The sequence below is a fragment of the Balaenoptera physalus genome, assembly GCF_965194825.1.
Source record: "Balaenoptera physalus genome assembly, chromosome: 7".
Lineage (NCBI taxonomy): Eukaryota > Metazoa > Chordata > Mammalia > Artiodactyla > Balaenopteridae > Balaenoptera > Balaenoptera physalus.
In genome coordinates, this window is record NC_138886.1 from 93,817,467 (window position 1) to 93,835,549 (window position 18,083).

General features: G+C 39.6%; 1 protein-coding gene across 8 annotated transcripts in view; it reads right to left on the reverse strand.

Moving 5' to 3' along the window:
• Positions 1 to 3,437: 3,437 nt before the first annotated feature.
• The window catches only part of LOC309664476 (contactin-associated protein-like 2), a 115,540-nt gene continuing 100,894 nt past the window's right edge, over positions 3,438 to 18,083 (reverse strand). For 5 of the 8 annotated variants that reach the window (XR_014265788.1, XR_014265789.1, XR_014265790.1 and 2 more), the window contains exons 2-3: positions 4,634 to 4,738; positions 3,438 to 3,793 (exon numbers count right to left, since the gene is read on the reverse strand). The gene's annotated coding sequence lies outside the window, so the exon portion shown is untranslated. Of the gene's footprint in view, positions 3,794 to 4,633; positions 4,739 to 8,118; positions 8,286 to 10,873; positions 10,903 to 18,083 lie in introns of those variants that run through there. The other 3 variants (XR_014265793.1, XR_014265794.1, XR_014265795.1) reach the window with 3 other exon arrangements.

Below are 18,083 nucleotides of genomic sequence, written 5' to 3' on the forward strand. Positions count from 1 at the left end.
AAAAGCATTTGATGAACTTCAACACACATTCATGTCAGAAACTCTCAGGAAGAGAAGGGCTCTACTTCAACCCAGTAAAGAATATCTACAAAAAACCGACAGTGAACATCATACTTAATGGTGAGAGAATGAATGTTTTCCTCCTAAATTCAAAAGAAGGCCAGAATGTCCTCTTTCATCTCTCCTTTTCAACTTAGTACTGTAGGTACTAGCCAGTGCAGCATGGCAAGAAAAAGAAAGAAAGACACACAGATTAGAAGGGAAGAAATATTACTGTCCATACTCATGGATAGCATGACTGTCTGCATAGAAAATCCCAAGAAATCTCTAAGAAGCAATTAATAAGTGGCAATTACTTTAACAAAGTCTCAGGATACAAGATCAACACAAAAACATTAGTCATATTTCCAAATATTAACAATGAACAGCTGGAAACCAAAACTAAAAACACAATGCTGGGGCTTCCCTGGTGGCGCAGTGATTGAGAGTCTGCCTGCCAATGCAGGGGACACGGGTTTGAGCCCTGGTCTGGGAAGATCCCACATGCCGTGGAGCGACTAGGCCCGTGAGCCACAACTACTGAGCCTGTGCGTCTGGAGCCTGTGCTCTGCAACAAGAGAGGCCGCGACAGTGAGAGGCCCGCGCACCGCGATGAAGAGTGGCCCCCACTCGCCACAACTAGAGAAAGCCCTCGCACAGAAACGAAGACCCAACACAGACAAAAAGAAAAAAAGAAAAATTAAAAAAAAAAAAAAACAACACAATGCCATACACAATGCTTCCAAAACATGAAATATTTGATTATAAATATTTTAATAGAGGATCTGTATGATACAACCAAACAAGACCTAAATCAATGGAGAGACATATCGCATTCATGGATTGGAAGACTCAACATAATAAAAGGTCAACTTCCAACAGAATTTTTTTGTCAACATGGACAAGCTTATTCTAAAATGTATGAACAAAAGGTAAAGGCAAAGGAACCAGAATAAGTAAAACAATTTTGAGAAAGCAGAATATAGTTAGAGGATATTAAGACCTACTGTAAAGCTATAAGTAAGACAGTGTGGTATTGGTGGAAGGATAGATACATAGTTCAATGAATAGGATAGAGAATACAGAAATAGACACATGCCAATACAACAAACTGTTTTGTTTTTACATAAGTTAAAAAGCGATATAAAAAGCAAAATCTCTAGTCCTTAGAATAACCCTAAAAGAAACACAAATCTGTTAAATGACTAAGCAAGACCATACAGTTAGTGGCAGCACCAGAAGCAGAACACAGGTCTACCTACTCTTGCTATGACTGAGCCTCTTCCTCTACATCTCCTAAAGGTCACTCTGAGTTGAAGAGGGGAAAGAAATGGGAGACCACCGTGATGCCACATCCCTGTGCTTTAACAAGTATGTTTCCTTTATATACTGGACCATCTATTTCAGATTTTATTTGAAGCAAGTTTTGGCTTGCTTCAGTATGTATTTCATTTTCTATTTATCACCCTCTTTCATTCATGGCAGACAGGCTCTAGAGGTCCTGAGAATGTCTGAAACAAAGAATGCTATAAAACACCTTAGTAACTCTCGAAAATGCTAAGTGGACCCTGAATCAAAACTTCAAGTTTCAGAGAACTTACAGCCACTAACGATCTGCAAAACAAACAAATAAACAAACAAACAACCCCACACCCTAGCGACTCTCAACCTTGGATCAAACTACAATATGTTGGAAGAGGTATTACTGAAAAGAGCTTGAAAGGGCAGCCTAAAAGGCAGAGGGTACAGAACATGGGCCACCCTGTAAAGGGAACATGGTTCATAATATTGTGAATCAAGGGGCTGGTTCACAATACTGGTTATGATGTTCAAAACTGTCAATCAAAGAGAGGTGCATTATTATATATTTGCTTGTTGCTATTGCTTTTCTGATTAGAAGATACAGCGTCACTTTAGGTAACTTCCATTTAATTTAATATTTATTTTCATTTTATATCCAGGTCACATTTTCTACATTAAAATATAATCATGCTGACTCCCCCCACCCCCTATACCCTCAGAGAAAAAAAGTGAAGAACTTTACACAACTTGAAAGAAAGATGGAATGCACAGAGAAGTTGCTACTGCACCCAAGTAACAAAGAACACAGAGAGACCAAACAGTAGACATGTCAGAAGTGCACAGAAGACAGCTCAGGGCTCGCATCAGGAAGGAGGAGGAATTAAAAGACTAAAGCTTTTAAATGCTATCACTTGTGCCATAAGATTACCCTGAAAAGGCAGATAGGTCAGAAAGCAGGACCAAATAGGGGATATTAAAGTTCTGCATAATTTTTTTTTTTTTTTTTAGAAAACCCAACAATCATATGTTCTGGAGATTTTAATGGTACTTAAAAAATGTATCACACAAATAGAAAAGTGCACAAATCCTAAGGGTGCAGCTGATGCATTATTCCAAAATAAACACATTGTTTGTAAGTATCACTGAGGTCAAAAATAGAGTTTACCAGCATTAGCAGGGGTGGCAGGGAAGAGACCAAACAAAACAGCTTGAAAGCCCTACACATGCTATGTAATAAAAACCATTATAGACTTTTTAACAGAAGGACAATCAATAAAATTAATACTAAATTTACCCCGGCAATGGCACATAGAGAGTCAGGGAGACTGGTGAAGATGCTGGCACTAACGGCCAAGGATGATGGGACAAAGGTCTGGACTAGGTCTTGGGACACAAAGAGTGGTCAGAGATCAGCAGCTTCAACATCGCCCAGGAACTTGTCAAAATACAGGCTCTCTGGCCCCACCCACACCTACCGAATCACAATCTGCACTTCAACAAGATCCCTGGTAGATTCAAAAGCATATTCAACTTTGAGAAACACTGGCCTAAGTTTTTTTTAATAGGAATGAAAAGAGAAGAGGATAAGATGTTTCAAAGGAGAACAATGCAAATTAGCAAATATTTGATGACTGGAGAATAAATGAAGAGGCTTAAGAATGCCCAATTCCTGAGCTTGGGCTAACTAGGGTAATGGTCATGACACAGAGGTAGACAGAAATTGAAAAGGGAATTGCTAGGCAGGTGGTCAGTTGGGAAAAGACTTTGGTTCTCACCACGCTGAGCCAGAGAGGATGGTGGCATAAACACAGGCTTCCTAGCTGGAGATGTGGGATTAGAGCTTCAGAAAGAGGGTAAAGGCTCATACATAGCAAGTTAGTCATCAGCATAGGGGAAAAAAAGCACAGAAAGAACAGGTAATTAAGCCTTTGGGAACATTAACAATTAAGAAGCAGGAAGATAAGAAATCAGGAAGATGAAAACAGAGGGACTGGGAAAGTCCAAAACCCCCAAAGCCAGAGGAGAGCATTGCAGAGAGGTTAAGAGCGAGGAGAAGTGTCAATGGAGGTAGGAGAGCAGAAGGCCAGTTGTAAGGAAGATATAAAATAAGATAGGAGCTAAATAAATGGATAAAGAAATTGAAGGTAGAGGGGAAGGAACCAGAGGGCTAAGAACAAAGACATGGCAGGCGGCTGGAAGAACCTCTTCTCTAATCAGAAGGAAAATTGTATGGAGACCAATGTAAATTCTCTCAGACTAGGAAAGAAGTCCTCAAAACTACATATGATGCTGTTTCTATTCATAGGAAAATAGTAATCTTACCCTGAGCAATGAAGTTCCTCTCAAACTTCTGCAGAAATTCCAAGTAAAGCACATCATCTGAGGTAAGGGCTTCTTCTCCAACTACGGCTTTCATGGCCTGCACATCCTTACCAATAGCATAGCATGCATACTAAAGAGAAAAAAAGGTTTACATGAACCTTTATAAATGGTAACGGTACTCTGGGCTATATAAGTGTATTGCTGTAGCTATCTTCACAGTATTTCACATTATTTCCAAACATAATTCACATATGCAAGTATTGGAAAGACTTTATTATACAGCAGTCTCACTAAGGAAGGAGTCTTCAGGCATGCAATACATAGACATTACTAACACTCTACAAAAAATACACTCCCTCAATATATCAGTGAGCTTCCATTTTGTAGAGCATTTAAAAATCACAACTTACACAATAGGAGAAATCCATCTCTAAATTCTATTCAAAAAAAAAATCTGGGTTATCAGTAGGTTTATTTATCATTTCTACTTTAAGGTCAAATGTATTTTTCTTTAATTATGCTTGGTATACAATCTCAGGACTATAGAAACCAAGGATTTCATAGAATATACACAGCTGTATCCCTTAGCGTTCTGGTGATTGCCTAATATGTTAAACAAAAAATTAGAATAGTCTTTCAGAAATACTCTATAATAAAGGTTACTAATAAAAACTTAATCGTCTTATGCCTTTTTTATTTAAAAACTACCTCATACAGCATTAGAGGTGGGTTTCAAGCATGTGATCTTTAATCTTTGTCATGAGCAGTTATCCTTATGAAAAAGACTGTTTGGCTCTAATGAATGTTTCTGTATTCCAGTATTCTATATTATATATTCTATATTAAAATTCTACTTTGATGGGGGGGAGAAGAAAAGTGATATGGAAGAAAGACAAGAGGTATAAGACAGCAGCATGAACTGAGAAAGTATTCATTTCTTTAAACACAATCCTGGAGAAAACATACCTACCAGCTGGTTAGATACATCGGCGTGATCCTTTCTGGTCATACCTTCTCCAGTAGCAGACTTCATTCACCGAGACAACGAGGGCAGCACATTAATAGGCGGGTAAATCTTGGGTAAAAGGGGAAGGGGGAAAATATTATATTTAAGTACAAAATTCAAGCTTTACTGGTAGTAAAGGAGGATTTTGAAACTCATTTTTATTGCTTAAATTGCATAAAACTGCTACATTTGTTTCCTAGATGATTCCTAATATCTCTTCCTGGTAAGAAAAGGAAGTAAGAAACATTTTACAGGTTAAGATTTCTTTTTGAGAATCAAATCCAAAAAGTAAAATCTACAAAACAGTACAAGATTCTATTAAAAAACTGAATTTTCAACATCTGCCTACAATAGCAAATCCAAATGGTCTTCTGAACTCTGACTCATAAAATCACACATAAAAAGATTAACAATAATTTCACCTAAAAGCTGATATCAGAAGCTGGCATCTACTAAAGAACCAATAAAAAATCTGTTTTTGATTATTCAGTCATAAAAAAGAATGAAATCTTGCTGTTTGCAACATCATGGATGGACCTTTAGGGCACTATGCTAAGTGAAATAAGCCAGACAGAAGAAGATAAATACCATATCATCTCACATATATGGGACCTTAAAAAACAAACAAAAAAATGTCAAGCTCACAGATAGAGAACAGACTGGTGGCTGCCTGAGGCAGGGGATGAGTGAGCCAAATGGGGGAGGGAGGTTAAAAGGTACAAACTTCCAGTTATAAAATGAGTAAGTCATGGGGATGGAACTTTCACAGCATGGTGACTATGTACGTTAATAATACTGTATTGCATATTTAAAGGTAGCTAGAAGAGTGGCTCTTCAAAATTCTCATCACAAGAAAAGAAGTGTTGTAACTATGTGAGGTGGTGGATGTTAAGTGGACTTATTGTGGTGATCACTCTGCAACATATACAAACATCAAATCATGACATTGTACACCTGCGACCAATGTAATGTTACCTCAATTATACCTCAATTAAAAAAATTTTAACAATAAAAGACAAAGAAAAAACTCTGAAAAATCTGTTCTTGTATTAATAACAAAAGTGTGTGTGTTTAACAACGGGTGGGATCTAAAAACACTCCACGGAATAATGGCAACTAGACCCAGAGTTTTGTCCAGAGAGTAGTGAGAAAAGCAGTTTCCCAGCAACACAGGCTGACCTGAAGGAGGCTAGTACAGATATTTAGAAGGCCTTAAATGCCAATGAAGCACCTGAATAGGTCCACGTGAAAGTTTTCAAACTTGCTATTGCTATTATTATTTTTAAAAGCAGCATCATTCTTATCCTGCAAATAAATCTCATTTTTTAACTAAGGAGTTAGAGTGGCTAGAGTTCTGCATTCTTTTCTCTACCAGAATAATTTTTATTATTATATGTGACCTGGAGGGAGTCACTCACTCTTTGAGACCTTGTTACAGGGAAGAACCAAATCTGACTACACGGTGGATCTGTTTCTTTGACTTTAACCTTTGCCTTCCGCTGCTTTTGTTCACTAAAAGGATACTGTCTGTACATAATGGCCTGCCTCGGGGAACCCTGTTCCTCTGCCTGAATGTCAAACCAAAGTGCCTTTGTTCAGGGAAACATACGGACTCTGTCCACCTGTGGATGGCTGCAATTAAAAAGAAATTAACACATCCCCTCCCTGAGGCTGGCCATTCCAGGGGATATTCGCAAAACTTATGGCCCTTTTACTTTACCTCCTCATCTCCTCCCCATCTCTGTGCTATAAAACAAACTGGCATCCAAACCCCGATAAGATGGTGATTTTGAGACTTTAGTCTGCCGTCTTCTTGGTCTGCTGGCTTTCCGAATAAAGTCGTATTCTTTCCCTCAATGCGTCATCTCTGATTTATTGGCCTGTCGTGCGGCAAGCACAGCAAGCTTGGACTCGGTAACAACCTTAGTTTATCCGGATGCGGGTGCTTTGTACCAGGTGAACTCTAAAGTTTTCTCTTCTGTAGATAAATTTACCTCAACACGTTCCAGAAGGTAAAAGAATAATCTCTCCTTCTGCTTGATTAAAGTAAGCAAACATCTACCTAAAGTGCACTTAAAATATTTGCTTTCCAGACATTTATGTAATATATTCCGCCATGAAAATCTCAAGTTGTGGTCAATGTGTTGGAAAAAGTATGCACTTAATCAGTATTTCCAGTTTGGATTTATGGCCTCTTGGTGGAAGCAAGTCAGGAGAGTCAAAAGCAGAAAGAGATAACCATCTCCGTGTGTCCCACCACCTTCTCCTACAGCAAGAGGGAACCCACCTGCCCCATGGCTGAGCACAACTACACCACACAGGAACTCACAGCGCCTGGCCCTGAAATCATCCGAAACCCAGGGCCAATGCAGATCTGTGAAACTGGGTCCTAAATGCTGCTTTTAATTGACATGCTTTTGTTATCTGTATTGTTTAGACAGCTGCAACGTAAGCATGATAGAAACATTGTTGAAATCAAGTAAAAAATAGTAGCTCTCTTACAGTGTTTGTCACAATTCCGATTTCAGAGGAAGTGTTAACTTAAATAGGATTTAGCCAAATATGTTTAAAAATAGGTCAAGATCGGGATTTCCCCGGTGGTCCAGTGATTAAGACTTTGCCTTCCAATGAAGGGGGTGCAGGTTCAATCCCTGGTCAGGGAGCTAAGATCCCACATGCCTCAGGGCCAGAAAAGCAAAACATAAAACAGAAGCAATATTGTAACAAGTTCAATAAAGACTTTAAAAATGGTCCACATCAAAAAGCTCTTTAAAAAAAATATGTCAAGATCACACAGCTGTTTTTAAACTAATTGTGTATTTAAAGCTGTTTTGGTAGTTTTAGTGACAACATAGAGATGCTTTTTTCTCAGCATTTTAAATTTGAGTTAGCAATACTGTTAAACCAAAATGATTAGGGTCATACGGTTCACACTGTAATTTCAAAATTAACTCTTACACAAGAGAAGTTAATCTTAGAATAGGACAAAGAAATATATATTTGAAAACTAAGTTTAAGTAAATGTGAAATAAGTCCTTTGCAACATATAATTGCCATTTCCTAAGAAAAGTAAAAGGCTGTGTGTTAGTCAGAGCAGAGGTAAGACAATTCTCCATGGGTTTCTCACATTTCTGCACATCTTACAAACAGAAGCACCGACAGCCCTTTATTCTCAGCTATCTTTCCAAGGATGTTTAGATAGAAAACAGCCTTGTAAGATAATGTCTTCTTCCAGAGGTAAGGGCAAGCATGCTTACCTCCCAAAAGACTCTGATTCCCTGAACTCTTGTATTATAACCCACTGTGTGTGCAGGCATCCATCTGGGCCTATCCACACAGCCCCTGTGTGACTCAGGGTCAAGGAGAACCAAGGCAAATATTCGGATGCCCATGCTGGCTGCAGTGGTTTATGAGTAACCAAGTAAGTAATAGAGTTCTTTGTTTCTGACCCATAAGTCTTCTGTCTTCTACCTGCATCCATGGAAAACGGCAGCTTAACTTGTTGCAAATAGGGCAAAATCTCAGATACTCCAAAGTTCTGCATGGAAAGATTAAAGTTCATCTCTCAGAAGACTTACCATAGAATGCATATGAAAAGGTCTATGACTAAATAATCTATTTATTTCAGGTCACTATGCAAACATTTATATATTTTAACATCTTGATCTGCTCAATATGTTAAAATATATATGTATGTTTGTACTCTTTTGTTTTTTATTGATGCATGATTAGAAATTCTTCTTTGTTTCCTTTTTAAAAATGGTATGTATTGCATTGTTTTCTGATAGAAAATAACAATGAAAAAAAATGTAGTCTGTGGTCTCACTAGTCAGAAAATCCCTGGTGACATAAAAAATAAATAATAGACATAGGCACACTTGGCTAGAAAATTCAAATAGTACAGAAAAGCTTAAAGAACACAGAAGCCACTCTTTCCAACCCAGCACCAACTTAACCATTTTTATGGTTTATTAAAATTGTCTGGGCTTCCCTGGTGGCGCAGTGGTTGAGAGTCTGCCTGCCGATGCAGGGGACACGGGTTCTAGCCCTGGTCTGGGAAGATCCCACATGCCGCGGAGCAACTAGGCCCGTGAGCCACAACTACTGAGCCTGCGCGTCTGGCGCCTGTGCTCCGCAACAAGAGAGGCCGCGATAGTGAGAGGCCCGCGCACCGCGATGAAGAGTGGCCCCAGCTCGCCGCAACTGGAGAAAGCCCTCGCACAGAAACGAAGACCCAACACAGCCAAAAATAAATAAATAAATAAATAATTAATTAATTAAAAATGAATATCTGCTTAAAAAAATTGTCTTTTATTTCTGCATTTACTGCTTCCCATAAATCCTTTCTTTTCAGATTTTCTGGTAGGAAACTCCACAATCTAAGACAGGGAAGGCATCAGGTTCCTGGTTTAGGCACGGTGGCCACCATCCTTCTGCCATGAGATCCTTCTCATCATTAACAATGTTCTAGGGAAGCTGCAGCTTAGGTTCCAGGCACTGGGGGAAACGTAAGCAAATACTTCCTCCTTCCTCTTCCCAACAGGGAAGTGTGCTGGGCCCACAAGACTCCAGTCCCTGTCACCTGGGGACACCCTCCCCTTTTCTTTTCCAAAAGGGAAAGAGAAAAAGATCTACCATGGCCATAGTTAATCTTCTGAAGAGCAGATCAGGAGCTTATTTTTGCTTTAACCATTTAGAAGCAGGATCAACTGAAGTCACTATTGTGAACTGATTACCATTCATTTTAAATTAAAATGTGACATAATAAAAAGCATGCATCTCGTTAACTATATGTCACATTTGCTCAGCTCTAAATTTTGCTACACCATATTCTATTCATGTAATTTCAGTCTTTGAGTTTGTTTCTGCAGTAAAATTTCCACCTACATAAAATTTTACAGAATTGAAGAAACATGCTATGTGTACAGCCAGATCTTTATCATTTCAAAATGTTTATATCCATACTTCAGTATGCTTTGATGATCTTATTTTTAACCTCAGAGTACAGGTTGGACTCTTTAGATATGCAGATTAATCTATGATCTTGTGATTTCAGAGTCACAGGCAATGATGGTATCATTCACCAACCAATTGCTAGTGTCAGGAAGCAGACTTTTCTTCTGCCCTATTAGGTTTAGTAATTAGGGGCCTGCAAATTAAAATGACAAAAGATAGTTTAACAGGAGAAGAAGTTTATTCACATATATGGGAGCTAACAAGAGAAGTAACTATCTCACTAAATGTTTAAAGTTAGAGGTTTATATATCTAACTTAGCAGAGAAAAGGAAAGTGGAAGAAAGGACTTCTATTCTTTTAGAAAAATAAATGAACGATAAGTAATTTTGTGATTATTTTGTGTCTGCACGTTCAAGGGGGTCTTTCCTTCTTCTATGCGAATCTCCCCAGAGAGGGGATTTGTGGTAGGTTTACTCTTGATTTCTCTCCTGGGAGTAGACCTGTCTTGAAGAGGGAATCATAGAAGCCTCATTTCTCAGAAATGTCTGCTTTTAGTCAAATAAGGAAAGCTCTTTCTGCATCTGTTGATTCCCAAATGTTTTGAGATTAAAATAATCTCCATACCAACTCTGAGGGTCCAACTGGGTCTCTAGGCATTCCTCCCTATATGTCCTCACTTGTAATGCTGTGAGGCAGTGCCTACTCTACCTTGTACAGATAAGGAAACTGGCTCAGAAGGACTCAGTTACCTGCCTCTGGTGAACAACTAGCCAGTTTCAGAGCTGGATTATTACAAGGGACATCTGAATCCATAGCCCAGCCTCTTAGCCCTTTGAGACATGATCACTCAAGAGATCTTAGAGGGCTTCCCTGGTGGTGCAGTGGTTAAGAATCCACCTGTCAAGGCAGGGGACACGGGTTCGAGCCCTGGTCTGGGAAGATCCCACATGCCGCAGAGCAACTAAACCCGTGGGCCACAGCTACTGAGCCTGTGGGCCACAACTACTGAAGCCCACATGCCTAGAGCCCGTGCTCCGCAACAAGAGAAGCCACTGCAATGAGAAGCCCGTGCATTGCAACGAGTAGTCCCCGCTGGGTGCAACTAAAGAAAGCCCATGAGTGGCAACAAAGACCCAACACAGCCAAAAATAAAATAGAACAACAACAACAAACGTTTAAAAAAAATAAGAGAGATCTTAGAGCTCATGTGATCCAACCCTCTTTATGCTATTGAATAAATTTGTTTACCTCACTGTCAATCACTAAATGGGGGGTCTTGGACAATTTTCTCAGCCCATTTGTGTCCCGGTTTTTCCATCTGTAAAATGATTACAGTATTCACTTCAGAAGCATGCTTTGAGGAACAGTGCCAGGCACATAGTAAGTGCTAAGTATCTGCTCTTATTATTATTTACTTTAGAGACATCAACACATTCTTATAAAATATTCCAAGACTAAGTGTACAGAATAAAACATGTAAATCATCTCTTACCCACCTGCCCACCCTCTTCCCAGGGGTCACCATCAGTGGATGTGTTTCTAGTCCTTCACCATCATAGTCATACATATTTTTAATCTGTGCAAACACTCATGAGCTGTTTTCATGCATTTTAACAGAAATGGAATCATATTTTGCAAATTATTCTCCAACCTCCTGTTTCCATTTAAACCACTCAAGTCTTATAGATCTTTCCATGTCAGAACATCTCAGTGTTGCTCATTCTTTTTTAACAGCTGCATGGTGTTATACTGAATGGACTTAAAATGATGTACCCTTCTGATACTGATAAGCTTCTAGGCAGTTGTGGGGCTTTTGGTTTTGTTTTTCTCATGTAGCTAGACAGGCTCTTAGTGATTAGACATGTGGAAAAGCTAAAGAGAGCATGTTGTTCCAGAAAAGTTCACATTAATATACAGCAGAGACTCTTCTCTCATGATCGGCTTCATGTCTCTCCAGCTCTGATAGATAGTATCATCTAAACAAACATTTGGGGTTTTTTTTTACCCATTTCTAGTGGGGCTGCACTTTTGGTTCCCTAACAACTTGCAGCTTCTGATCTGGGCAGAGTGAAGAACAAAAATAAAGGTGATGGTGGAGCTTGTGCCTAGGATGACACCCACTGCACTGAGATAATGAAACAGCCACTGAATGAGGCACGTTTGACCCTGGGGATGTCAGAGGTTTCTAAGGGAGCTTTTAATGGGCTAGTATCACAGGGTCACTTTTTAAAAACAGGTTCTACTTAAGTTGGACTGCATCCTTCTGCATATTTCTTTCTACCATCCTAGTTTCCTTCCAAACCAACGGGATGACAGACCATGCTACAATAACATGAACATGTCGGTTTACATGAGGGAGTAGGGAGTTTACCCTTATCTGGGGAATTCTGAAATAGAGACTCCTGGAGGCACTATTTCTACCTGAATGTTTTGCACACTGCTAACGAATCACTTCTTAACTGCATGAGAGAGGAGTTTTTCTATGTACCATTTCAAATCAGAATCCGATGGTATTTTACCATTAGGCAACAAAAGATCATCAGTTTCCAAAATTTAGTGAAATTTACAATAATTGAAAAAAATTTTTGTGCTAGCAAAAGTATCCAAGAGAGAAGAATCCAAGCCAGGAGCAAATATATTATCAAATTATTCATGAAATAATAATGATAATGATGTTGTGTGTTTGTGGAGAGCTTCCCATAAATGACGCCCTGAGCCAAGCACTTGGCTTAGATCACCTCACTTAATTGTCTCGACAGCGTAATCACTCTCACCTAAATATGAATTCAATCAGTCTGACTGGTTGAAATGCAAGGAAGAGTTCACTGATGTTCCCTGGTTTATAAAGAAAACTGCTTGTTATTACTTCTCTTCTGGATTATTTCACAGACATTAGATCGAAGTTTTAGAAGAAAATTCCCCATTTTAGTTTAGCAGATCTTCCCATGTTTTTATCATGTCTTAGCTATAAAAATTTCAGAAATGCAAATATATAATGTAATATAATATACTCTTCACAAATAAGTAAAAGCAAAGATTTATCTCATTCACAAAAAATGCTAAAAAAGCAAGATAGCAGAATTAATGCTTTAAACTTAACACCTGACTACTACAGGCTACTACAGATGAATAAACGTCTATAGAAGACAAAGTACAGGGACTCCCCTGGTGGCGCAGTGGTTAGGAGTCCGCCTGCCAATGCAGGGGACACGGGTTTGAGCCCTGATACACGAAGATCCCATGTGCTACAGAGCAACTAAGCCCGTGCGCCACAACTACTGAGCCTGTGCTCTAGAGCCCGCAAGCTCTGCAACATGAGAAAGCCACCGCAATGAGAAGCCCGCGCACTGCAACGAAGAGTAGCCCCCACTCGCCTCACTATAAAGAAGGACTATATGATGAACAGCATCAAATTTATAATCACTGGGTAAACCATGAGGTACGATTTGAAATATACTAGAAATGGTCAGTGTCTTTCAAAATATCCCTTCTAGTCTTCCCCATAGTGTCTAAGGGGCCACCATGGCATTGAAATATTGATTTACTGTGAATCTCAAAGACTTTTCAATCTTAAGAAGTGTCTTTCTGAAATGGAACTATCCTTTGTGGCATTCTTTTTTAAAAAAAAATTAATTAATTAATTATTTTTAAAAATAGATCTTTATTGGAGTATAATTGCTTCACAATATTGTGTTAGTTTGTGTTGTACAACAAAGTGACTCTTTTAAGTCAGGGTCTCTCATCCGTTTATTCATCCAACAATATTACTTGAACCACAATTGCCAGCAGGCGCCGTGTAAGGCTCTGAAGAGGATGGGAGACAGAGGCAGAGCTTTCCTAGGAAAGCTCACATTTTCACCTCCTTTATTCTCACCTGAGAGCAGCTGACACAGAAAGAGCAGGAGAAAATGTTGATGTCTGAGTAGGTAAGAGAGAAAGGACAGAACACTCTCTTTGACTGCCTTACTATGAGCTGCCATGGGCTGGCTCTGTGGACAGAACATAAAACATGTGGCAAGATTGTGCTGGGGTAAGTGGTTTCTACATGGACTATTTCTAAGACAGTGTTATGCTCTTACAATTTCTCACTTTCATTGTATAACTGTCTTTGCTCTGAGTACATTTCAGAGAAAAATCTTAGGTGAGCATTCAAGTAAAGCAATGAAAATGTACTGCAGTGTGATCAAGCGGGTATTTTAGCGATTTATAATTATGCCTCTAACATATAAAATGCTCTACACTTCACAAGTTGGACTTGTTAGGAGGCAGATAAATTCATGAATGTGTGCAGTCTCTATTATATTTCTATCCTGGACTATTTTTCTTAAAGATTTTTATAGCTGCATAGGAGGTGATTTTAAGAAAAATACTTTGACTACTTTTTTCATGTTAAATACTCACTACAAATATTGTAGGAATATTCAAAGATAGAATTCTCCTGTTCACCTCCTGTCTTGAAGAAGCTTTTACTTTGTGTTTTTGAGTGACATAAAGTCTCTTTGACTTTGTGTTTGAAAGTAACATAAGTGTGGTAAGTGTCATGATACAAGGATGGCATTTTCGGTTCCGTGCCTGTCCCTCAAAGGTTCAGTGAAGCACAGAGGGGCAGGTGACTTCCTTACTGTTTCTGTGTGGGCTCTGCCTGTCCCATCACTGAGTCTGCCTGTCATCCTCGTGCAGATGGGCAGGCAGTTTACAGGCCCCATGGGGTCTGTGTCCTGGCTTCAATGTTGGACCCATTAGGAGAGCCCTGGGGGACCACATGAGTTGCCCGCAGGGTCCTACCTGAGCTCAGGGGAGCAAAGGGGGAGATTGAGGGCAGTGAGAGCTCTCAGCACCGCTGCCCCTGGCCTCCCTCCCTGGACGTAGTGATGAATGCCCAGACCTAAGAGCCTTCTGTCCATCTTTGCTGCACATATAAACTTAGTGAGGCAGTGATGAATTTGTGGAGAAAACAATCTTTTTTTAAGTCCAAAGAACTAAATTAGAGTTCCTGACCTGTTGTGATTCCAACTTTGTATACATCTCTTAATCTCCATGAACCTCCATTTTTCTGTGCAAAAGAGAGGTAACAGTGATTGCCCTGACTACCTCCACGATGGAAGATGTATTGGTGCTTTACGTACAATGAAAAACTATACAGGAGTTCCATGGCCGATGGTTTGTAGAATGAGGCAAGGTAGAATAAAAACAGTGACAGAAGGAACAAAAACAGAAAGACGGGGTGTTCTTTTCTTTTAAACAATAATGAATTCACTGAGGAGTCTGAAAAGTTCCAGGAGCTGGGTGCTGCAGAGCCCAGCGGACACCATGGAAACCTTAGCGGGATGTCCAGTGTTTCAATGTTGCATCACCGTTAACTAATAGGAAGCCAGTTTCCTCTCCCTAACTTTCGGAGAACTAAGGATTGTATATTTTGGAAAATAAGGTTGAAAATGAGAATAAAGAGTGAAGATGATTGGATTGTAAATTTTTTTTTTAATTTCCTATTTTCCTGCTGCCTCAACACCCAGGGGACCAGGTGCGTGGGTGTGCCCAGGCTGGTTCCTGCCGCAAGATTCCCTTTTTGCACTCCCCGACTGGGACTTAGACATTCCAAGAAACGATGAAATCTCTTCAAGCCTTGTTTCTGCTCCACCCAGACTTGCCCAAGGTCCTCACTCTCTCTCGACTCCCCACCTGCTAGGTGGCTGCTGAATGGTGAGGTGCGCCCTGTCTTCTCCTCTAGGACCTGTGAGTATAATAAACCCTGTAATTTCTTCTGCAGAAATATTGCAGTGGCCCTTAAAGACCCTACAAGGGGGACTTACTCCCCCATTTACAATGATACTGGCAGCAAATGGAATTTTAATTCCAAATGTATGTAGTTTGGGAAAGCTAGATGATTTCCTATACAGACTATCTAGAAGGTTCTGTTGGCTCCTAGACACCCAATAAGCTATTAGAGAGTCTGCTTCCTGGACCTTGGCTCACAATAGCTCAGTTTCTCAGGCCCCATCTTTATTTCATTCTCCCCATTTACACTGGCGCTTATGACTGTCAGCCATGGTTTATGACTAATAAAACCCTATTGTGTAAAATGCACTAGAGTGAGGACCTTGCACAACAGGTGATTTAGGCATAAGAAGCTATCCTTCTGCTATATTCTTTTAAAATACTGAATCATTTTTTAAAACATGAATTACAAGCTGTCAGGGATGTCAGTCATGTACACGCAGATATGCAACTAAAACTGTGCAGGTGTATCCCTCAGATTGTTTAGTGCTTACAATTTATTTTTGAAAGACATTTTGTGCTAAGTGAATGTAATCTAACATATAATTTTGGTATGTTTTACGAAAGGGACAATCATACTTCTCATTATTACCATTTAATTAATATGAAAAGAGTTAGTTTGGCTTTTGCTCAATTTTGAATGTGATTTTTAAATCTCATTTTATTAATTTAGATGAACTATAGAACTATAGGGGCTTCCCTGGTGGCACAGTGGTTGAGAATCTGCCTGCCAATGCAGGGGACATGTGTTCGAGCCCTGGTCCGGGAAGATCCCACATGCCGCGGAGCAACTGGGCCCGTGAGCCACAACTACTGAGCCTGCGCGTCTGGAGCCTGTGCTCCGCAACAGGAGGGGCCGCGATGGTGGGAGGCCCGCGCATCGCGATGAGTGGCCCCCGCTTGCCGCGGCTGGAGAAGGCCCTCGCACAGAAACGAAGACCCAACACAGACATAGATAAATAAATAAATAAATAAATAAATAAATAATTAAAAAAAAATTGGGAAACAGGTTTGAAATGCATTCTGGAACTGATATTTTGCTAATTATCCATGTCTAGAAAACACAGTGTCATGTAAACAGTCCTTAACACAAAAAAACTAGCTTTAAAAAAATTTTCCCCATTGTCCTGACATCTAATTTGAGGCTCTCATAATAAGGTCTGACACTTTAGACAACATTTATTATCTTTTTTATTAGGGGCTATTATTAACATCCATGTCCTGTTTACAAAAGCTGTTACGACCAAGTACATGTCAGGAGGTGTGTGACATGGTTACAAGACAGCTCAAAGGAAAATGGAAGTGGAGCGCTTACATCAGGGTGTGGAGGTGAAACTAGCAAGTGGGCACATCTGTTGCTTCATTATCTCCTCTGCTAACGGCACTACGTGTATAACCCTTAGCAAAATTTAAAGCTTACAAATTCTTTAAAACTCAAATTCTTTCTAAGATTTCCTCATTTCCTGCAATCTTTATTCCAAAATTCCAAAATTTCCTCTCAACCACAAGCACAATGTCTTTTCCTTTGATCCACATCTTAAACATGCCACAACTCTGGCTGTTCTGTAATGCATTATTAAACTTTTTATTTTGAAATAATTTCAGATTTACAAACGAGTTGCAAAGATGGGATAGGGAGTTCCTGTCTACTTTTTACTCAGTGTGTCCTAATGTTAATATCTGACATCACCATGGTATTTTGATCAAAACTAAGCTATTAACACTGGTACAATGGTAACAAAACGACAAACTTTCTTTTGATGTCTCCAGTTTTTCCACTAACTAACTCCCTTTTTCTGTTCCAGAACCCCACATTGCATTTAGTCACCTTGTCTCCTTAGTGTCTTCCAACCTGTGATAGTTTTCAGTCTTTCTTTGTCTTTAATAACAAGATTGATCACCACCCAACACCTCCCTGCTACTTCTACTGATTTGTGCAGAGGTCCCATCTAATGTTTGATGAATGATAAGTCCTTCTGGGTTCTAGCTGAGGGTTAACTAACAGTCCCAAGTAACATTACTCTGCAACTGCCTGTAATTTTATAATAATTGCCAAAAGAAGTCAGAAATTAGGTGTTGGCATTTAGCTGATCATTTTAACTTAAAGGTTCTACATTTGAAGTTTTATATGAATCAGTTTCAATCTCTGCGAAACTGCTAAATGTCCTGTATTCTTAGTATCAAGGTTGTAAAGAATGTACTGAAGATACTTCTTCTTTTTGCATTGCACAATCTTTCTCTGTCATCTTTAATCTCTCTTGAAGCGGGAAGTATCATCAGGACGGGCACCACATGTACAGAAATGCAACAGAGTAAAAAGCATCGGCATGCTTCCAGCATCTGCCCTGGGACCAGCCTCTCCCACAGATGCAGCCACGTCTCTGTCAACCACTCTTCACCATCTGCAGGTAATCAACCTTGAACATTTCATATTCCTTACCTGTGGTGAGAAGGTGCTACTGGTATGCAAATTAAGCTATCTGATTAAGTAGGTACTCTGATAAAGTAATGAAACTGCAGAATTCCCTGTGCTGCAAAGCAATTCATTTCAGCTGGGTAACACAGCCACGGCGTAATCCCCAGACCCCTGTAGGGTGATGATGTTGAATTACTGTGCATTCGCCCATGCACGCAGACCACCGGGGTAGATGCCCTTTTTTTCTAATGACTGGAAAAAGTGGGA